We start from the raw sequence: 24,464 nt of genomic DNA, 5'->3' as shown, positions 1-24,464 counted from the left end.
CAATTTAGCACTACAAACATAATTCCCCAAACTATTCATTATTTTGTTTTCTAATAGGAATTTGTTATTAACTTTAATTTAATTCATTTAAATATAAGATATTTATTCTTATATTGAGATATAAGATATATTATATTATAAAAAATAAGAAAATTTACGAATCGTCAAATAATTTTTCAAATTAATCAAAAAATTTAATATTTTCACAAAACACCTTTATATTATTTGTATACTATGTCTATGAAAAAAGGACACAATGGTGTATTTTTAACTCTACAAACTGATAAAATTTAACTTTCCAGTCAAGTTAATAAAAATAATACGTTCTTACCTGAAAGACAGATATATGCAGGTCAGGGTAGGCGAAACGGTTTCGACCAGAACCAGGATCTCGGCAGGCGTACCTCAAGGATCTCTTCTGGCACTTCTCCTGTTTTCAATCTATGTAGCAGACATCCCTCTGAACCCAAGAACAACATTCACTGCATTACATTATATGCAGATGATACTGCACTGATGGCAAGATCACTGAGCCCAAAACTGGCAACTAAAAGACTACAAACTAGCATACACACTTTAGAAAAGTGGATGGCCGACTGGAGGATACAAGTTAACCCCCAGAAAAGCTCATCTATAGTGTTTACTAGAAAGAAAATCAATACCATGGAGGATATTTATTTATTGGGAGTAAAGATTTCATGGCAGACTGAAGTTAAATATCTTGGAGTGATTCTTGATAGTAAACTCCTATTCAGCAAACATATTAGTTACATTACATCAAAGACATCCAAGGTCTTAGCACAGCTCTACCCTATGATCAACAGACAAAGTAAACCGGACACGCAAACAAAATTAACAATTTACAAGATGGTAATTCGACCGGTTATCACTTACGCATCCCCAGCATGGAGCCACACCGCAAATTCAAACATTCTACAACTTCAGAGATTACAGAATAAGTGCCTGAGGATGATTCTGGATGCCCCTTGGTTTATAAGAAACACCCAGATCCATAGAGAAGTTAATATCTCTTCCTTTCTCATAAATCTAGCTGAGAAATTCTTTACCAAGACAAGTAACCATCCAAACCCGTTAATCAAGGATGCCTCGGAATATAATGAAGCAGAAATCAACAAATATAAAAGACCAAAGTCTATCTTAAGTTCAGCTGAATACAACTAACTTCACTGCCCTCAATGGGCGAGCATATAGCTCACTAACACTCCATTCAAAGTTCTTTCATTATAAGACAAAGGGGAATATGAAAAGCAATTTTGCTTCACACATCTAGCCAGAAATGTTAATGTTAAATGTTGTGTATTTTTAAGTTGCTAGTTTTGTTTTAATTATATTATAATCCAATATCTAATCTTATAAGTAATTGAGCACTTAAAAATGGACTTCGTGTGTAGTTATTATGAGTCAATAACCTAAAAATTAGTTCATTTATTGATGTTATTTTAGGCTGGAATGCGATTTATAATTCTGTAATAATAAAGAAACAATATGAACTAGTCAACCTAGCGATTTTATGAGAAACACAACGACAACACATGTTTAAAATACATCGCGTATAATTCCAGCATTCTTTAACTGAATGTAGGATTGACTCTCTTAATAAGTAGTTTATTTGTGATGCGCTCCCTTCCTCTCACATAGAAGGCTTCCGTAGACAGGAGGATTTCATATTAAGGAACTTTGCATTTTTATTATCCCCGTTTTCTAAATGGGAATTCATAATTTCCATGTTTATTGAAGGAGCTTTTACTTCACCAGCAAAATTTATTTTCATTGGCGGGGCGAAGAAGAAGGATGGTGTCATCTAGTCGAATGATTAGCAAAGATATAGGTCCTGAAAACCAAGTTAGCTGTAGTGCTAAGGGAGATGAAAAAGTAAAAGTATCCCTTTAATATTACAAGGACTTAAATTGCCCATAGCTCGTAAAAGCAGTGCGTCACCCAGGACATTTTCTTCCCTTTTCCAGTGAGGTAATAAATGCAGCAAAAGAACATTTGGTACGCTGCAATTGACTTCTAGTTTGAAAGATGTCTCAATAGTAAAGGTCACATCGCAAGTCTGTTACGGCACAATCGAATAAGACGAAGAAATTAGATAGAGAACAGACCTAAAATTCTCTGAAACTCTTGTGTGAAATCGATCCTCTCTCTCTCTCTCTCTCTCTGTCTCTCCATGACTAGTACGCCTTTGTTTAACGCAAGAGTGCGGATGTATTCTTTCTGATCGAGAATAACCTAACTTAACGGCATATTCCAAGACTATTAAGCAAACTATTTCTGTACGCCTGAAAAAAAAAAGTTTTTTGTTTTGCGAAAGTTCATAAATGTACTCCTAATATAAAATGCTCTATAAACATTTTATATTCGATAGTTGGCGGAACTCTTAGCTCTATCCAAATTTTGGAAATCAGTGGGGCCCGTCTACACACACACACACACACACACACACACACACACACACACACACACACACACACACACACACACACACACACACACACACACACACACACACACACACACACACACACACACACACACACACACACACACACACACACACACACACACACACACACACACACACATATATATATATTTTTGTTGTTGTTGTTGTTGTTGTTAATGAGCTCGTGGCTACCGACAATTTTGAAGACTTCTGGGAGAGATGGCAGACAACTGCTGCCATCTCGGATCCTAAATTTGACTGATATATTGTTATCGAATATAATGTGAATTCTGAAGTCGATTTTTCTGAGTTGCCAAATTTAAAAAAAAAAAAAAGAGAGAGAGTTTCCGGGAGAGAAAACTTCATTTGTTTTCTTCGAAGATCAACTAACTTAATGGATCCGAATGAGAAGAGTCCTATAAATTTCTCAGAGTTGGCTATACACAGGCACCTGGTATACTTTCGGCTGAAATATCTAAGTGAAGTTGAGTTAGATGATGTTCCACGTGACCGAAATTTTCCTGGCATCCGTTGCTTGTGCATTAATTCAAATACTAAGTCTAGTTTATGATATGCAATAGCAGCAGATATCTGATTTTATGATGGTGCTTTGGGAATAAAAAAAATTAATAAAGTATGGTACAGAATTTTAGATAGATGTATTTAACAAATTTAAACATCGTATGCAAGAAGGAGAAAACAAACGGTATTTCCAGATCCCTGACTGTAAACAATTATTCTGATATCATTAAGCATAGGTGGAGGGCTGCAAAATTATCTTGCATCCTGATAATGAAATCGCGCTGCAGGAAGACTTAATTTATATTTTTATATGAATGCATTCGGATTAAGGTATTGTCACGGCTTTTATCACCTACTTCTCGCAATTTTTCCATCGTACTTTCACGATCCATTAAAATGAAAAAGAACTTATGATACAGTAGAAAATAAATTAGCTGCTTACAACGAAGTCATTATATCCGTAGAAATTTCTTATTTCAATTTGAGTAAACGTTTTAATAACCGAAATGAAAGCATTGCTACAACTTGATAAAGACTGAGCACGAAAATTGACTTGTTTGGATTCTTTGGTTAATAAATTTTGCAAGATCAATTGAGAGTTTCATTGTCCTGAATCTTATGTATTTATCTAGTTTAATAATAATAATGATGATGATAATGATACACAATGCCCTGAACTATCACAATTTGCTTTTCCACTATAATTTAAAGAATAAGGTCATTAGTATGTCCGAATATATATATTTTTTGTGTATAACTGATGTGTGTGTGTGTTCTCCTGGCCGGTTTTCCTAGTTCCTAGATGAAATCCCTCCCCAAGTTTGAAATCCCCCCCCATAAGCCGTAAAACTAACCTTCAATTCATGTGATTTAGCAATTCAAATTACAGATGCGAAGATTTCAGTAAAGATAACCAGAATGCATATTAAAAGTAATTCAGCGTAAATATAGTAATACTGTATTTAATATAATAATGATATTTTTTTCAAAAATTAGGCAAATTATTTTGAACAAAATGTTTAAAATGTACAGACTTTACAGACACAACCGACAACAACACTAGAAAAAAAAAAAAAAAGTTGATTTGTTGGAACATTTTCATCTTTGAACTCCAATAATTTTCTAGACCCTACAATCTTTATTTTTTAAGCCATCGCTCTCAAGATCTGTGGTTTCTTCAAATTTAATCAGCTGACTAAAACGCCTGTTTGGAGGGCGCTAAGAAGTCAGTTTATATCCGTACCCTTGCAAAACGAACAGCAGCTACAAGAGACAGGTAAGTTACGAGAGAACTCTTGATCTATTCTTTATTCATTGATAAAACGAGGTTTACTCAGGACGGAGTGAATAATATTTGCAAGGAACATCTAATTGGAACTGCTAAAATCCTCATGTAATAGCTGAAGCCAATTTCCAATGTCAGTTTTCTGTAAATGTTTGATGTGGACTTGCAGTATTACTTAATCTGTTCAACAATCATCTCGATTGCGTGCTGGTTGCTGTTGTCTATATTCGAAATAGCCAATCAGCGATCGAGAAGACAACGCAAGTTATTATTCCGGCAAGTGAAACTGTATCTCAAGTGTAAGGCTAACATTTTGAGCAACTAATATTATGAGAGCCTTATTGATGTTCATTTCTTAAAACAATAATTACTTTTCCAACTGAATAGTAAGATTTAAGATTATATTAAAATTTTTAAAGTTCTTATTCTAAAATATTTTTCTTACATTTACCCTATCTCCATACACGCTTGAAATTGAATATCCAAGTTGATATATTTTTTCCCTTAAAAATCGCTCAAGAAATCAACCCTGAACTGCTGATTTCTTCCGATGCACAACACTACGTAAGTAAATAATAAATGCATTCAATTTCTAAGTGATTTTGTATTTATTTTTTATTTATTTTACACTTTGGTTTCAGCTGTTCCCTACGACTTGAAAATATTTTAATACTAATCCTGCCTAGAGATTACGTGATTAAACGAAGAAGCTGAGTTATTTCCTGGGCTTTAATTCTATTCAAAAATAACTGTCAAGCAGACAGGTGTGCCAAGAAATTATATTCTTGGTTTAATCCTTTATTCAAATGTAAGCAAACAAAGTTTGCGCCTGAAGTGACTTCAGGACTGGGCTACTCAGAGGAAAATGACTTCACATCGATTACCTTTAGTATCCCGTCATTCAATGCTCTTTTCAGACATATATAATGTATAATGCAATGCATTAAGAGAAGGGCCACTACTTAAACCGGGTTTCGACCTTTATTCAGGTATGTTAAAATACGAGGACATCTCTCAAAAATCTGACCGATCTACAAGATCATTCTTCTAAATCTCACTGAGTGAACCTAAATGATCGCTACTAAACTAAAATTGTCAATGAGTGCTATCATATATTTCTCATATACAAGTAGCTAAAAGGTGTTTCTTCTTATTATTAAATTTCTCTGGAATAGAGAGAATTTTGAAAGATTTTTCAATTTATCCTTTTAAAAATTAAAAACGTAAAGAAATCATATTCTTGGTTTAATCTATTATTCAAGCGTAAGCAAATAGTCACGAAAAGACTTCACCCGCAAATGTGTTTGCTTACACTTATAAAGGATTAACTTTTGGTATCTATATGGACGGATCCCCGCTGTTTTTACACGAAAGTTTTTTTATTATACTACTTTACTTTCCTCTGATTCAACAGCGGCGATCTATCGGACGATGGGGATCGACTGGTTGCTAATCTTTAGTACGTACTATATAATTGTATAGAAAGCATAAAATATTTAAGCAAATAATAGTGTTAAAATATATACTTTAAATAAATTTTAAAAGAAGTCAAGTAATATTCCAACACCATTTCTAGATATACAAGATAGTAGCTGAGTAAAAATGTTACTTCCCATAATTTTTTTAACCCCGCGTGGTGGCTGGGATAAGAATAGCGTCACTGTCGCCCATGCATGTCGTAAGAGGCGACTAAAATGGGACGCAGAGTTTCGAGAGTTTCACTCTCTTAGGTTTCTTTTTTGCGAGGAGGGGGCTTAGATTTCGGGGAAGTTGCCCTGAGAGAGCATTTTGAGTCTCTGGGGAGGGTGTTCTCCGGCGTGGCCCGTGAGGGGGGGGGGGGAGCTTGTCGGTAGATGCTTTTCCCTGGAATATGAGCGGTTCTGCTCAGTGGTGGCGGTGGGAGGGGGATCGTCACTGAGTAAAACCAACGCTGAGTTGGACGATCTTTCGGCCACTCGTAGGGAGTGTTCCGGGGGATCGTCTTAATTTTTAGAGGGCTTTACTTACATACCAGCCCCACTGTAGCCCATGCACGTCGTACGAAGCGACCAAAATGGGTACCCAGGAAGGGTAATGGATGGCAATGCTGTAGCCAATGAAGTTTTAACTGAGACTCGGCTATTGCTGTTACCCTTCTGCCATGATCAGAGCTTTTAGCCCTATATTACCCCATCCATACATTTTCTTCTACAGATGACGGGGAATATGAAAGGCATTTTTGCTTCACCCATCTAGCCAAAAAAATAAATAAATAAAATAAGTAAATAAATTTCTTAGCTGATTCGATAGTGTTTTCCTAGTTTAGGATGGATTGCACTGCTTTTGAAGTGAGGAGACTAAATTATGTCATAGAAATTGTTTTCTTTAAACATTTATTATACTAAAATTGTTATTTTAAAAATTATTCCACTAAACAGAATTTAGTATAATAGTGAAATGACAAATGAAAGTTACATCAAGAACTTTTTTGAAATAGTTGAATTGATTCAAATAAATTCCTTGGTCGTATGTGGATAAAGCTTGCTGTTAATGAATATTCTTTACTTTTTATTCCATTTCTTCTTCTTTTTTTTCTTTGCTTCAGGCAGTATTAAAAAAAGGATTCCTTTTGCCTTCTTCCATATTGATTTAGCTTCATTTGAAATGAAGTTACACTGATGCATTCAAGATTTGCACATATTTTTTTTTTTTTTCAGCGCACAGCTCGTAGAAATTTCGTATCATTTCTAATGAAATTCTCGATTAGGAACTTTAAAAGAAAAAAAAAAATTGCTATCCAACACCTTTCCATTTCCCTCGTTCTCTATTTAAATACGCGCCCCAGTTACTGACTTTAATTAATTTTTTTTACTTACGAGTTCTTAATTAGAACACCTCTGTCAATTTGAGTTGATTGAAGCCATAAGGAACAACTAAGGGGGGGGGGGGTAAAAAAAGTTGGAAATTGATCGTCCGTATTCGATCATAAAGGAAGGCCAGATAATTCACGAGGCGATTAGTACCAGGTACTATAAATAAGTCTGCCGATCACTGAATAACAAACAGATAAAAAAAAGGGGGGGGGGAAGAGTACACTAGTGCAGTTTTTACACTCACTACGTTCCTGCACCAAAAAAAAAAAAAAAAAAAAATCGTGACCCGTACTGGTACGTTTTTTATGAGTCGATAGAGGAAGTCACAAACAAGTTTTGCGATCTGCGCGCTTCGTTCATTTAACCCCTCCGGGAGGATGATAAATTTACCGACGGCGTAAGACAGTCGATAGCACATTAAGCGTCATCTTGATCAGAGACGGAAGATGTTCCGGAGGGAAGAGAAGCACATCGAGAGCTCTGAAGCAACAGGAAGACATCGCTAAGGGAGTTGAATAGTGATAAGAACCCCGAGATAAGAAACTAACCGACTTCTCTCATGAAGAAAAATAAGAAATTGAAGTTGCCGACTTTCAGACAAGAAAAAAGAAATTGCATTGCGCATGTCTTCATGACATTCTTATAGGAAAAAAAAAACTACTAAAGATTGATTCGTGGGAGAATTTCTGGATAGATAAGGCGCTGGTGGAAATAGAAAGGAACATGTTTCATCTACTTCAATGTCAGAAGAAATAAAAAGAAAGAGACGTTGATGCTTAATGATAGTCATTTCGGCTACGCTATGCCATTGTCATCAGGCAAAATAGCTTTGACCGTTCGGTTTCATTTGCCGAGGAAGTGGTTGCGCGCATTACGGTTTACATTGAACAAGCTCCAAACAGTGGACGAGTAATGACTCTAGTGGCTGCTTAATGCATTCCGGAGTTGCAATCATCTGAACTCGTAAAAGTAGAGAAAATTCTCCATTTTGTTACTCTGGGTAACATCATAAAAAGTAATAAAAATTGCTGAAAACACCACACGTTTTGTGACCTAAAAATAAATGAAAAGATTTAAGTTATTTTTTAATGCTTGTTTCTATTTAAGGAAAAACTGGAAATTATAGTTCTACAAATTTTACCTTTAAATTCCCCTCGATTTTTATTACCCGATCATGTTTTGGGGAACTTCCAACCAAAGGACATCGTTCTTACCAGCTGAGCTACGAAAGTCTCAAATATATGTTAAAAAATGTTTATTACTATAAGAGTTCCTCCCTACTTCTTGCTGATATGCAAAACTCATCCTTCAAGCATATAACGATGTTGCCTCAAACCCTAAACAGATTCCACCATTGGTGGGATTGCCCTTCGCCTTGAAAAGCATGAATGTAAAACAGATTATTGAAAAAAATGAATAGGAGTATCTTTCTTTTGGTTTCATCAATACTCCTTCGCTTTCTGCGACTTTTGAGTTCCGTGTTATTTTATACCAGATATTGGTTTCGAGATTATTTAAGAAATTATTGTTTTAGAGTCAAAATTATGCTGAAATATTTAGTTGTGACGTAATTTGGGCTTCCTGTAGCTTAAAGACATTGAATAAAACATAGTCCATATTATTAGTATCGCAAGTCAACTGTAAACCGTTAAAGTCATCACAATGGGCATTAAAACCTTCAGAAGGATTAAATATAAGAAGCTGAGACAAGTATTCTGTGTAGCAAGCTCAGAAAATACAGAAGGTGAGATCAGACACGTGTCCATTGCAACATTTACTGAAGAAATGGGAGTCTAACAAATGATCCAGCATCAAAAAAACTGTCAACACATATTTATTCTAAAGTTCTAAAGTGATTTCACATTGCTGGAAAAAATTCATTAAGAGTTTTAAGCATCAAATCATTTCAGATGTAAGAATTTATTATTACTAATAATCTCGTATGTTCCTGGAGTTCGGGTTCATGGTGGCAGGGAAAGTCCATTCTATCTGATCAACTGTCTATCACGCTGTTCTTCAAAGTCCTCACCATCAGTGAACTCTACATTTCCCTCATTAACATACATTTTCACTCACTCGTCTAGCGCTTACTCACTTATTTTCTAATTTTAATCAGCTACCAAGGATTAACCTTCTTTCTACCATGCATTGAAAAATCTTCCTTGCATCCATCTCGTAAAATTCCTTCGCCAATCCATATATCGCTATTCGTTTTCGTCTATTTGCCAAATCGCACAATATTCTCTTCCTTCTTAACATCTCGTATTCTACATCGTGATATTATAGTTATTCTCGTCTTTACTCTTCGCACTCTTTTCACACTTCCCTGAAACCCAGGTGACTAGACATGCGCGTAGTACTCCACATGTAGTCAGTTTTGAGCCATATGACATCGAACAATAACTTCCTCGTTCCTACAGCCAGCGTTCTTTACAACGTAGCAGTTATCTTTTGCCTTATCTACACCACATTTGTAATATGTCCCATGAACTTCAAATCCCACCAATATGAAACATCTTCAATATTTTCAATCCTCAATTCAAAACCTGTTAAGGATAGAGTTGTATGACGCCACACTTATCTTCTTTCTCTTTGATTCCTCTGTATACTGTTCTTTGATGGCTGTCAGATAGCAACCTCACTCTTTTATACGCCATCACTTTATGACCGACATTCTTCCTCTTCATAGCGCTTTTATCCCGCTTAGTGCAGGGTCCGCTATGAATATGCGACTATGGAAAACCCCAACGGGCTTGTCGCAGAGTCTGGCGTTGGGGGTTACAATTCTTACGTCTGTAGATGCGTGTGTTCATTCACGGAGCCGGTTCGCCTGTTTTGGGAGACGAAAAACCCCAGTTTCCGGGTGAAAACGAAATCCTACTTCCATGTGAGACGGGCTAACTCACCTTTCGTCGAAAGAGACCAGATAAAGGTTCCTCACGTCATGGACGGGAATCGAACCCAGGTCTTTCTGACCAGGCTTCGTCTACACCGGCTGAGCTAGTCACTTTATTATTAAATGTAAGTCATTTACTAAGACAAGATGAATATCGCTAATCCTGAATTCTGGTTTTAACCCAACTTTTCAAAGAAGAGACTGTCATTGGTTTCAATTTTCTGTCTTTGTTCTAGCATCAGTCTTTTGTAATCCCCCTGTTTGGCGCCGTGCCATTGTCCAAGGAATCCGAGTTCTGTATAAAACTTCTACTCATGTAATTTCCACATTATACAATCTTCTTCTCACTCACACTAACTCATCCTTTTTTTTTTAATTCACACGCGTATCCCCGGTTGCTCGTTTCTCAGCTACGCTTTCCAGATCACCACAACTGCTGCAGAGTTACAAGTGCACTGCAAAAGAACGATGAACTCTTTTAAACTTTGTTATGAACAGTTCTTTATGCATTCTGAATGAAATAGTCTTAGCGCACTCCTTTTGGGAGAGGTTTCTTGGTTCTTGTACAAATAACAAAGTACTTTCTCTAAAACATACAGAAAACTTCACTTTAGTCGAAGTTAGGAGGCAATGAGAAAGAAATCGAGTCAATTTCAAGGTAGTGATAAACACAGCTGTTTCTGATAGCACGCCATTTGACATTTTCAAATCAACTCGCTCCCTCCTGATTCTGAAAATTATCCCCCACCCTTCCTAATATTCTGAGAAGAAAGTAGGCGGTGTACCTAAGCGGGTTCAAATCCTGTCGTGGGCATGGATGTTTGCGATTGTGTTTTTTAGTGGGAGATGAATTTCATTACCAGGTCCCAGTTTATTGGACCTGCATTGGTTTGAAAAAAGTTCCATAATCTCCATAAAGAAAATAATAAAGCTTTACCCAAGCTACTAATGTACTGTAGGTTTTCGACCTTTCATGAGCGGGAATCATAAAAAAAATAATCTACCTCCTCCTCCTCTTCTTCTTCTCCCACTAAAAGATGAAGGTTTTCAACATTCTTATGGTGGATCTCTATCATTATGGCCGAACAAAGAAAGCAGCATTCAAAGTCGGCAATACCTCATTTTGGAATATTTCTATTTTTTTTTAAGCCAGGTTTATCATTTTTAAATCTTTATGAAAAATATTAACAACAGAACTGAAATGGTTTTTGTCAAAATGCCATTGCAATTTTTTATTACACAAAATTGTAACTGTTTTTACATATAATCAGCATTGAAACTGAATTAAGAATTTGTATTTTTCATTAAATTTAGTTTATCAAGACGATAACTATAACTGATTACTCTAAGCAGCGTGAAATATCGAAATTGGATGTTAAAGATTATCTGAAATAAGTTGCGTGATTTTTGGCTTAACCTGAATGGAGGAAAAAACCAACTAGATATAAGATACAAATATTTAAAATAACAATAAAAAAGATGAGAAGATTCCAAATTAACAATAACTACAGCAGACGGTTATTTATCTACATCCGGTCTGCTAAAATGCCATTTTATTAGTTTATGTGAGAATTAGAAAATATTCCCAACTTTAAGGCTATCATTAGGTGATACATCAACGTCATTTACTTGAAGATACTGAAAAGCGTCCTTCGAAGAATTAGACTGCTCTGATTTTATTTTATTTTATTTTTTTTTTTTACAGACGAAATCGATTACAGGCACCTATGTAAAGCTCTGTAGCAATTATTATCTGAAATTAACCCTACATCTCTCTCTACATCGAAATCGAAAATAGAAATCTATAACGAACGATATACTGATCGATTTTTACTTTTCTGACAAAATGAGTTCTTAAAAGAACTGGGCGATGGACTGAGTCCTTGACTCTTTATCCCATCATCTGAATGAAGAAATCTGTGTGGATGGGGTGTCATCGAGCTAAAAACTCCAGTCATGGCTGGGTAACGGGCAATAGCCGAGCCTCAGTTAAAACTTCATTGGCTACAGCATTGCCATTCGTTACCCTGGAAGTCCTAAAAAGGACTTTTCCACACAAAACGAGTAGCAAAAATTAAACAAATTAAATAGAGACTTTAAGAAAAAAGTATAGGTGTGTAACGAATGCTAAATCCAATTAATAATTTTTAAATTGTTTATTACATTTGTTAATTTTTTAATGAAAGCTTATAATTTGCTGTGGGTTTATTTATATTTTATAAATTTTTATTCAGTAACTATATGGAGATCTAGAGTAGAGTTGAAACCTGAAATCAAGAATGTCATTAGCTGAGTAAAAAAAAAAAAAAAAAATCCTTCTTGCGTGTTTTCGAACACTGCTATCTGGAATAAAATTCGTGAAATCTGAAACTAGAACGTAAATATAGAATAGAATAAATATAGAATAAATATTTCTAAAAAAATAGTTCGGATACTTCCTATTAAGCATCTTGTGAAAAACACGAAGTCCGAAATATTTTATTAAAAAAAAAATATATATATATATATATATAATATAAAATATATAATATATAATATATATTTTTTATAATATAAAATATATAATATATAATATATATTTTTTATAATATAAAATTCACTGCCAAACTAGAACGCAATAACTGCCTTCCATTCCTGGATGTATTTCTTACACGATGCTCTGATAGATTTAAAATCTCTATATACAGAAAACCCACTCATACTAACAGATATCCGCGCTGTCAATCTCATCACTTTCCACCTCAAAAGCTCGGAACTATTTCTACCTTAGGACACAGAGCACGCTCTCTTTTAAATGAACCAGATGAGCTCCAAAAAGAAATTAATCACCTTTCTCTTATCTTTAAACAAAATGAATATTCTGAAAAAACGGTTAAGAAATTTCTTCTGGATCCTCCTAGGCAGTGTACTACGGAAACTATTGATTTTAAACTATTGATTAATTTTAAAGGCAGCATCTCAATACCTTACATTAGTTCAGTCTCCAATAAATTGGCTAAAGTCCTTAAAAAAATACAACATCAGGATGTTTTTCACTATACTACCTAAAATCCGTTCTCTTATAAGCCATCTGAAGCCATCACAACCTAAAACATCCAGGTGTATTCAAATTATAGTGCGATTGTAATATTCCTTATTTTGGACAGACTAACAAATCTATTGAACTACGTATAGAAGAACATAAGAGAGACATCTCCTATAAAAGATCACATGCATCTGCGCTATCCAGTCATGTGCTTTTCTCAAACAATCCTCATGATGATCTACAGAGTCACTCAGTTTGCTGGGATAAATCCGAAAACATTTTTCGCTGCAGTGATGAGTTTGAAAGGAAAATTGTGGGATCCAGAGAAATCCTCCTAAATCCTGAACATTTGAACAGCAATTTAAGTTACAACTTCCCTGATAGCCATGCTGCAGTTGTTCAATACTGGCATTCACGAGAACTCACAAGCACGCACTATACACAATGGCCAGTTGGATAGAACAACTTAAAAAATACAACGTTTTTTATGTCAATTATGTATTGCATTTTTGCCTGTAATTCTCAGATTTTTGTAACTTCAATTTTTATCACTGTGCTCTACCTTTAGTGGATATCTGAAGAAGGCTGAAACTAGTTGTATCATTTTCATTAAAGCTTAATATTTTATCTCGGTTTAAAGTCATCACACACACACACACACACACACACACACACACACACACACACACACACACACACACACACACACACACACACACACACACACACACACACACACACACACACACACACACACACACACACACACACACACACACACACACACACACACACACACACACACACACACACACACACACACACACACACACACACAATGTTTAAAATAGCTTGGCATCTTTAACATATATTATACCCAAGGTAAAAAAACTTCCTGCACATATATATATATGTAGGAAATATTTACAATGAAATAATTTTCACTGTGGTCAATACGTGTATTTCTTTTAATTATGATCGCACCACAGGTTTCGTTATTAAAAAAAAAATAAATAAATAAATAAATAAAAAAAAAATATATATATATATATACAATAAATAAAAAAAATAAATGGATATATTAATAGGTATAATGCATTACTCTATTGTCAGGATTAAAATAGCATTTATGTATGTGATCTCTATACCAAACAAATGAAGAAATCTTACAATCCCTGAAAATAAAATCAATTAATTACTTCATAAGACTAAATGGATAGAACATTTAAATCGAATGGACAACAGCAGACTATCAAAAATATTATACAGATACAAAATAAGTGGAAAAAGAAGAATCGGAAGACCAAGAAAGAGATGGCACGAGACCGGAACAGGCCACTTGGCCTAAATTCCATGTTAGAAAGAAGAAGATGATTTATACCAGCGTTTCCCAAATGGTGGGTCACGACCCGGCACCGGGTCGCGAAAAATAAATGTCGGGTCGCAGAGAAGCATTAGCCGTCAAAAGAATTCCATTGCTTTTAAATGCAACTATGCAAGAGTGTGTGCAATTTATAAACTTTATAAAATCTCGTCCATTGAATTCGAGAATGTTCTCTGCGTTGTGCAAAAAAATGAATCCTTTAAATCTGATATTACAAGGTAGCAATGGAACTGTATTTAAAGTGAAAGAGAAGGTGGAAGCTACAACAACAACAAAAAAAAAACTCAATTCGTGGCCCCGTCGTGTGGAAGCAGGGAATTACAAATCTTTTACGAAGCTGACAGAATTACAAAAAGAATGTAATGTGAGTTCCATGCCGGATGAGATTGTTATCAAAGAACATTATGCTAGGACTGCAGGCAAGTCTGAAGGAATATTCCCCCAAAACCAATCAACAGCAACAAAGCATGGATAAGGAACCCTTTTACAGTGAACGCAGAATCTGAGACAGAATTGCCGGATTCAGATATCGAATCTATAATTGAACTGTCGTGTGATACGGCACTCAAAGACATCTTCAACACAATACCTCTGATGGATTTTTGGCAGTCTTGCCGTCAGGAGTCCCCAGTTTTAGCAGAAAAAGCGATTAAATTTCTAATGACTAAAGAGTCACGACCTATAAGTGTGAAACAGGCTTTCAACACTGGTTTTTCTAAAAAAAAAAAATATAGAAACCGATCGGAAGTCGAACCGGATTTAAAAATAAAGTTATCTTTTCCTCCAAACCTGAAGTTTCTAGTTAACAGCATCACACTTCTCATTAATAAATTACTTGGCTTTAGTTTAATTTCTTTATATTTTTGTAAGAGTAAATGCTTCTTTATTATAATAATAATAAATGAAAACTCTATGAACATTCAAATCTGTTTTATTTTACCTACTGGCCAAAAAAGGTTTAGTGGATCACGAAGATGGAGTATTAAAATAACCGGGCCACGGAAAAAAGAGTTGGGAAACCTTGATCTATACGATAGGGTGTCTTACAATAAACACCATTTTTGGATTCACTTTATTATTTCTAAACGCTTTTAAACAACTTTATTTGGACATATTACACATAAGTTAGTCTTGATCCAGGAAAAATATCGAATGTTCGAATTATTTTAGCGGACTCATACAATAACAAGCCATTATTAAAAATAAAATGAAGAATGCATTAGCACTTACCTTCTTGTTTTCTTATGAACGATAAATTTTTTTTTGTATGTTATCTAAAATTTCAGATGCTGCCATCCATTTGTAGATAAGATGTTTTGTTTTCCTGTTCAGATTGTTCGTAAAAGAATTTTCAGCAGATGCACTTCAAACTTCTTTTGTTCTCCAGCACCGTTTTTTTGAACAGCTGTTTTATTCGCAACAGTTCTTGGAAAACAAACACATTTCCCGAAAAAAAAAAAGGGGGGGGGGGAATTGCAACTGCAATATAATGAGACGCATGTAAATAAGAGGCACTGTGCTTTTTCACTCTCCGTTATTATAATAACCTTGAGAAGTTGTTTGGAACAACTTCTCAGACAGAAACGTGCAAACATTTGATATTTACGTGCGACAGTTTTAGGGTTAAAAATAAAATAAAATGTTAAAAAAACAATCGACAAAGGATGACTTTTCACTAGAAGAGTTGAAACGAGATTTTTTACAAAGATGCTTTTTTTTTTTTTTTTTTTGTCAGATCAATGTTGTACATCGTAACAATCATTCCTAGTTTAGTAAGCTTCACCAATTTCTCTCTTTTCCCGCTTTCTTCCTTAAAAACAAGAACGCCGTCTCTAATTCTGCGTCATGGGCATCATTCCTCGTGTTCGAGATATCTGCTCCGCTGAATCATTATCTCGGTGCGAAAAGTACCATCCTACATACGTGCCAGATTCTGGGATCCAGACTGATTATCTTATATCTTCTAGCCTTATATCTTTCTAGCTGAAATCAAACCTAGATTCGTTATCCTTACATTGAAATGTCAAAATCTATGAAAGTTTTTGTAGGATATTCTGTGGAAGTTGGGACCAACAAACAACAGAACGGGTAAGGAATAATCACATCGAGAGCCTACAATTAAGAAGAAGAAACTATTCGTAGAAAAACAAGGGATTCTAGGAAATAACGATGATAGCAATGGCATTACTACGATTCTTCTTAAAATTATAATTAAACGTCCTTCACGGTTTATTTATTTTGTTGGCGTGCGACTAATTCGTCGGTTTAAACGCTACCCGACAACAACCCTCTGATTTGACAAAGGCCTCAATTCATGCGTCAAAAGAAACGACCAGTATGCAAGTCTCTATGGCTGACATAAATCACCCATCAGCTCCGCGGTCTTTTAGCGGAGTGTGCAGTAATTAATTATAATTTCTGTAATTAAACCGACAACAGCGACTTTAAAAGCAATCACTCGCACGCTGTAGATGACACAGAGTCGACTAATGAGTCGTATGTTACCAACCTGTGTTCTTAACGGAGTAGACCAAACAGGCTATTATTAAAATTATTGCCACACGGCCTAGCGCCAAAGCGCACAGAAGCCACATTATCTATAGTTGATGTTTCTCTAATCTTGTACACAAACGCTATTCAACACTTTCCAGTTGGATAGTTGGTTGCTAGGCAACGTTTCTAATATAGCAGATGAAAAGGCGAAATGAACAATATATTAAAATTAGCCTGCATATCATTAGATGAGCGTGCTTCGCCATTCAAGACCAATATGAATATAAAAAATAAATTATTATTTTCGCAAACAGATAATGAAAAATGCAATGAACAAAACAGAATGCGACTTTTATAAGTTCATCCACTGACTGTTTTTTTTTTTTTGTTTTTTTTTTCACAAAAGATTAAAATTTGTCCGATGATAGTTTGAATTTTGCATTTAAATTAGAGTAAATGCTTACTCTAGAAAAAATAATTATGGTTTAATTGCGATTAATATACAAATAAGATTAATTTTAATTAATTTAAAATTCTCTATATTTTAATGGCAGTTGTCAGGATTTGCTGAAGTTACATTGCGTACACTAGATGGCGACACTATATAGGCATTCGAAACGATTACATCATTCTTAATATCATTCGCTTGTCTATAATTTCTTACTCACGATGAGTGATGATTTGAAAAAGAAACTGCAAGTCGTATAGTGATATTTCTATGTCTTGAAAAGCAAAATGAAAAGAATAGTTTCTTATAGTATTTCCCTACTGTTATTAAAGCAGTCTCCAAGTTTCCTTTTAATGAAATATCGGCATTTGTATCTTGACTCTTATAATAATTCGCCAAGAGATTATTAATGGGATGTGTTTAAAGGTTTAAATAAATGCATAAATAATAGATGAAATAAATAGAAATAAATATATAAATAAAAAGATTGCACTGATTACACAACGATTTATTTTCTTTGCAGTTGGGTTTAGCTACATAAAATATGCGACGAAAATTACAGCAAAATCATAACACAGGATTATCTTGATAATCAGTCCCTTAATTCCTGTTCATTTCACTTTATTTATTAAGATTTTTCTATCATAGGAAAAGGCTGTGTACCTTGGTGAACAGCAAGGTGATGTTTTCGTTGTTTAATATGTTGTCAAAGCAAGTATTATGCACGCGTGTTCTTCGGCTGGTTTATCGGTGTTTGATAGTAAAAAGAAAACCCTACCACGAGACTGTACGACTCACCCAGAGGCGTAGCTAGAGGAGGCGGTCCGCCCCGGGCGGCAATTTGGAGTTTTTTGAATGCAGTTAATTATAAAATACAGTCTCAAGAACTCATTTCCAAATATTGTAATCCTACTGCGAATATTCCTCACAATTGCTGTAAGTGCTGCTAGTTGTGAGAGGAGTTTTTCTAAATTAAAATTGATTAATAATTACCTACATTACTATGAAATAGACTTCACCAATATGTCAACGACGATTTTGCTAACAGAAAAGCAAGAAAAATAACATTTTAGAATGTTGGAATTAAAGTTTTACTTCAAAATTAAACATAGTGTTCTTAAGTTATTTCGCTATACGTCGTTTTCACTTTTTGTAGTATTTTTGACGTGTATAGAGATGGCGGATAAAGCTCTAACAACACCACTGGACTCACCGTAATATGAAAAAAAAATTATAAAGCTTTCTCTTGTCCAAGATGGATTCGAAGCTTCATATTTGCTAATCTCTTCTCTCCGATTCAAAAGAACTAGAGAAGTCCTTCGCTGCATTGCTGACTTATACAGGAAGATCTTTAAAGGAGGATGAAACTATTGTCTTACCAACTCTACAAGCAAAGTCATTCTTAAATGATGCAACACTCTGAGGTGTGTGTGTGTGTGTGTGTGTGTGTGGTGGGGAAGACCTTTCAAATGTGGTGGGAAGACCTTTCATACACACACACACACATAGCGGATATGTGTGTGTGTGAAAGAGAGACAGAGAGAGAGAGAGAGAGAGAGAGTTTCGAATGTGCGACACATAATGGGATAGGTGGATATGGTAGAAAAGTTCCAATAACGGTATGCTATTATGTGATGATGACCTTATCGTGAACCCAGGTATTCAGTTATTATTCCCGCTGGGAAGATATTTGATTTGATCCGGCGAAATTCAAAACATCGGAATTTGAATAGTATCCTTCCCTCGGTTTTTCTTTTCCTCTGTGAGATTTTGTTATCATTACTTAGCCTCTCGCAATGCTCTTTCCAAAAATAAAAATAATAATAAAAAAACCCGCATCAAACGATTCTACATTGTAAATAAGATAACCATATATTTGCCCGTCATTTTACTAGCTTTTTTGGAAGGAACTAAGGACTAATAAGTAAATATCAGGACTTCAAGGACTTCTGTGTTGCGGTGTGGGCAAATGATTCAAGCATGTCCAGCACGTGCGCATCCGCCCACTCTCACTCTAAAAGAGATCACTTTGTCTTCCTTTTTCCCAGTCTGACGAAAACATTTCCTGGTGATACGCAAGCATTTTGTGCGTCCTTCATGACTGCACTCATTACTAAAGTGTGCCTTTTACAATTTGAAACAATTCTCTTCTTTACAAGTGCTGTAACGTTTTCTAGCTTAAGAAAAATTTTTTTCCTAAGATTTGGATGTGTGCGTGCGTGTGTGTGTATTTACTAGCGATGCGTTCATCTTCATGGGGAAGGATGACGATCCACTTTATATTTTCATTTGTTTTACTGTGAGTGAAGTTGAACATTTGGGACATTCTCGCTCTCTCTTTCTCTCTCTCTCTCTCTCTCTCCACTTTTGAACTTAGAAACCGATCAGATGGATTCGACTCATATTCTGTATATACGTATTAATATACAGCATAAATAAGTCTGATATAAATTCTGCAGGATAAAGAAAAAAGCCTTAACATGTAAATACAATATTAGGAATGTTTTACGTGTACGTAAAGTATTTGTACAACGAAGACGAATAATGTGATACACATTCTTTAAAAACGTCATGAAATTAATATTACAAAAATATTTTCATTAAATTTAGCATATTTAAGATTTTCATAGCGAGTTTAAAGATTACTGGATGACTAAACAGATTTCGTTTTTTAAATTTGTAAAATTATTTTTTAAAAAAAAGCAGAGACCTTTCCTTATGTCGTTACAAATTCGTAATCACTTTGCTAGCGATTAACACGATAACCAAGAATTGGATTAGATTGTTGAGAATTACAGCCGAAGCAACTGAGGCTATGAGGCGGCCAGGGGATTATGTCTGTTAATTGTTCTTCTGGCCAGTTTGTGTTAAAGAACTCGAGTTTCCAGGAGAAAGTTTACTACCTACAAGACTAGATGAAGTAAGATTTCCCAAACACTATTTGAATATTCCCTATATACCGCGGTGTTATAACCCGAAACTCTTTTTTTCTTCTTCCTTCTATTACTCTTCAAATCAAACCGAGCTTTGGCCTCCTGGATTCAAACTACAAAACCTTGTTTCTGTAGTTTGAATACTGCAGTACTGCTTTATTTCTTAGTTTTATTTATAGCTCAAATACATCTTACGATATCTTTAGACTCACTTCTTAAACTATTTCTCCTATACTATTGTAAAACTACTTTACATTCCTTATAATCCTACAATCGGTCGCTCTTAGACGATCCTCATTCTAAACGTGTACCGTTAATGATACAACGCGCTTTTCTAATTAGATTCGTCGATAATTATGAAATAAGCACTCTTTTCCTGCTATGTCTTATTTCATTATGGCTATCAAGTGTGTGTAACTGAAAGTGACAAAGAATGTGGCACATATTTCATTAAAAAGAAAACAGTCGATTCGGAGTGAGGCAGCATGAAAGATACCATGTTGGTTCCTCGAGAATTTTCTTATAACAATCCCAACAAGTTCTTAGCTTACCACATGGAATTGTTATAAGGGAGAGAAGTACAATAAACTAACCAAGAAATATAACACGCTTACAGAACTACTGGCTTAAACATTCGTACGTACAGACTGGAGTTTAACGTTGTGTTCTTTTCGATGTAACAAAAGATTCCTTTTGCATCAAAGGTCACAGGACAAGCTGTGAACTCGTTCGATAAAGGCAAAATTACCATAAGCTCTTACAGTTCAGCCTTCAGCTCTCTGCTATATTTGTATGTGGGTGTGTGGGTGTGTATGCGAGAGAGAGAGAGAGAGAGAGAGAGAGAGAGAGAGAGAGAGCGCTTCGAATAAGTGGTAATCTTTTAAACGGTTTGTAGTGGTCAAATGGCTAATTTTTCCCCATTTCTTCAGAACTGAACCCTGTGATTTTCCTGATGAAGAATCGTACCGATGCGAAACGTCTGAAGTCTTTCCTGACTGTTGTACCCATTACAGCAGTTAAGTGAGCGAACTATTTACGCCTTTCGCGTCACAACAACACCTTCTAGTCTTCAGTCATAAAAACATTTTCAATGTAAACGTACGGATGGATGAAAAAAAGAGTCTCGCCGGCAGCAGGTTTTGCTCTGTAGCATCAAACCACACCCACGCCACAGGCGGAAACGGTGTTGGGTGTTGATTGTTGTTCCGAATTTTATTTTCCGTAATTGCTGTCAACATTTCCGAGCCTACCAGCCAGCAGGGTGAATGAACATTCTTTTGTTGTTGTTGTTTCTTTGGGTCGAGTTACGAGGAAGTTGGCCACCATGTCAGCCTCCCGTCACTTTAATCTTCAATGTAGATAGGTGTTCGTAACGTGACCACCTCACTGTTGTGTCTGGCGCCATCCCGTGTCGTCGATATGGCGACGACGGGTTAGTTCCTCTAGTCAACTTCTGTAGACTGAATCTGAATGGTGGGGGAAGGGAATAAAACCCCTCCAAGTAAACAGAGAGTAGTGAAACTGCGGTCTCTGGAATAAATAATAATAATAAAAAGGGTATATGAGCTTGCTAACAAAGGACATGAGGTCAACAGCAGGAATTTGTTCTCCTGTCAAGGTGAATAGGAGTTGGAGACCACACAAGAAGGTTATTCGGTTGGGGAACCCCTTTGCTATCATTCTCGTTGGCATTGTTCGATCCGGAACCTGGAACTTGCTTGCAATGTCAGCAAGCGGGCTGCATCTCTGTACAAAGATTTAACACCTTTTTGTTTTTGCTGCAAAATGAGGTGTTCAGGTTGACAAGTTCTTTCTGATCCTTAAGTAGCCCCTCCATAGCGTACTTGAAAGAACGACCATTACCTTTGATCAGACATGGGAAATATTTATAAGGGATTTTCCACGGAAACTGAGTTAGTAGGATCTCACTTTCACCTTTCTGGAAAACAGACAAACAGACTAAAGGATACACCAATTTACAGGCATAAGAAGACGAAAGAAAAAACACTAGAAAATTTTCCAAAAATCTTTTCCTAATTAAAATTCTTTTTTTTTTATTTATGTTTTGTCGTGTCTTCTATTTCTATACTACTTATGAATTAGCAATCATTGCAGATGCTCAGGTCGTATGCAATGCGTAGTGTGTAATCTCAAATCGTGTACCCAACTCGCCCCCCCCCCTATTAAACCCTGAGTGCGCTACTGGCAAACAGAGTATATTCAATGGTGTTATGAAGTTCCTGATGATGAATAGAGAATTTTTTCAGCGGGATTAATGAATTATGTACTCTATAAAAATAAATGCCTATCGGGAAGACTTCGGCCTTTCTTTCAAATACAACAACACTAAATCATCCTACACCAAAACTGGATTAATCCCTGGTTAACTTTCATTTTCATTCTTCCCTTCAATAGTTCGGCAATCCCGCTATCATTATTAAGTGTATAAATGTACGTGTAAAGAAAGTATCATATTAAAATTATACCGAGGCTCAGGGAGAGATAATCATTTTCCTTGAGTTACGAATGCGCTATTTGAAGTTGAACTCAACTTCTTGGTTTCTTGTGCGAGTGCTAGGGGGCGCCAAATATGATTAGTAAACGTATTACAGATCTTATTATCTAATTTATTATTCTCGTTGCTTATAGGCGGCTCATACAAACTAATCCTAATACACTAAATTGCAATACATTCATGTTGGGAAAGAGTGTTTAATCTCCCACGGATTCATTAATCGGTTGTTTACCTTACGTCAAATCAGCCAGCGCCGTGAGGTGAACGGATTATATTCTGTAAGATACGTTTGTTCTCTAGCCCACTTGGCAGTAAAAAAAATCTCCTCATCTCCTTACGAGGCGGTTAACTTGCATGCCTGAGCACTAAACTATAGTGTCTTAGGTAGGCGAATATTATCCTCTCTTAAAAGCTAGGAGGGAATCCCATTTATTTAAGAATAAACCTGAGTTCAAATCCTGCCAGTGCGAGGTGAACTTTCTCGTTGACTTCCTTTTTGACTGCAGATTTCGTTTATCAAAAGTAACCAAACCTTTACTTTTGTTATGACCACCGAAGCCAGTTCTGGTGCTTAAATGATTTATGAATAATACTTTGGAAGAGAACTATTACCGAGTAAAATGCTGCCCGCACGGTATCAATCCTCAATCAAATAAACAAATAAATAAAATGAAAGAGAATCAGTCGGCATTGTAATCTAGAAATCGCGAACCAAGAACCTAATTAACAAGCTACACAAACAAGAGGAAAACTCCCGTAAAAGAAAAGACAGCAGTCTCCTTGTCAATTATCAACATGCCAAAAAAGAAATAAATCATGAAAAAAAAAAAAAAAACTATCTCGAAGAGTTTGGCACGGATTTCCGTAAATATAAAATTAGTGCGCAAAATATTAGGAACATCGCTATGCTAAATAAATAAATAAATCCGCCAGTAATATTTAGCTTTTTTTTAAAGCTATTTCGATAGCTTCCGTATAGATTCCAGAGCTTTTCATTGTGATTTTCATACAGCTGTCATTCAATTTGGTTAGAGAATCCTGGATGGAGGCTTGCACTAGATGAGGAGAGCAACATCACCTGCATAAAACAAAGAGCTGAGTTTGATATCGCTGATTCAAATATCGAGTTCAATGCAGCTTTCTTTCATGGTGCGACCCATACATATGATGAATAAGAGTGATGATAGTGTGCTTCCTTGTTCGAACACTTGATTTTACATCAAATCTTCTCGTATTTCCAATTCTAACTACTACTGACTTATAACTTAAATACAGACTATGCATTGCTCTGCATAATGTTCCATTCATCCCCTACAATTGTGGTGTTTTGAAAAGCTTTTCCCTGGGGACCTTGGGATATACGTTTTCCAGAGCTGCAAAACTTAAGTACAGATTAAGTCGTAAAGTGAAAATCTGATCCTGACTTCTGTTTGGCAAGCACCCAGATTTTTGTTCTCCATGTTTCTTTTTATTGGTATCATCTAAAGTAATTTGCATAAATCTTACATGGAACACTTATTAAAGACATTCGGTTGTAATTCTCACATTAAGCTTTATTCTTTCTTTTTTTTCGTAGATGGAAACTATGAGAGAGCTCTAATCCAATTATTTGCAATTCGACCTTCTGACAAGGCCTTCTTGGAT

General features: G+C 35.5%; 1 protein-coding gene across 1 annotated transcript in view; it reads left to right on the top strand.

Annotated features, from left to right (window-relative positions):
* The first annotated feature begins 4,636 nt into the window (after positions 1-4,636).
* LOC150093607 (cyclin-dependent kinase 4-like) overlaps positions 4,637-24,464 on the top strand; it is a 358,246-nt gene continuing 338,418 nt past the window's right edge. Inside the window, exon 1 of the mRNA XM_090412879.1 lies at positions 4,637-4,838. The gene's annotated coding sequence lies outside the window, so the exon portion shown is untranslated. The remainder of the gene's footprint in view (positions 4,839-24,464) is intronic.

This window comes from Typopeltis vanoorti, chromosome 23 (assembly GCF_054136105.1).
Source record: "Typopeltis vanoorti isolate ZY-2024b chromosome 23, IOZ_Tvanoo_1.0, whole genome shotgun sequence".
Classification (NCBI taxonomy): Eukaryota; Metazoa; Arthropoda; class Arachnida; order Uropygi; family Thelyphonidae; genus Typopeltis; species Typopeltis vanoorti.
This window is presented reverse-complemented; position numbering and strand designations above follow the sequence as displayed.